Here is a 242-nt window from a genome sequence, read left to right as displayed (position 1 = left end):
TCAGCTGGGATAGGCTCCAGCTTGCCTGCGACCCTGTAGAACAGGATAAAGCGGCTAGAGATGATGAGATGAGACTCGGTAAAGGTAAATGCAAAAGGTGTTTCGAGTGCCCAGGGACTGGCAAACATGGCCGATATTGTTAATTTTCTGAATGTTTTATGCTGTTTATCTGAAACGTGTTTCTCGACTGGAGTGAAGGACACATCGTTGATGATAACTGTGAAAAGACGGACGAGACAGCA

The sequence above is a fragment of the Neoarius graeffei genome, chromosome 5 (assembly GCF_027579695.1).
Source record: "Neoarius graeffei isolate fNeoGra1 chromosome 5, fNeoGra1.pri, whole genome shotgun sequence".
Taxonomy (NCBI): domain Eukaryota; kingdom Metazoa; phylum Chordata; class Actinopteri; order Siluriformes; family Ariidae; genus Neoarius; species Neoarius graeffei.
Note: the sequence above shows the minus strand (reverse complement) of the source record.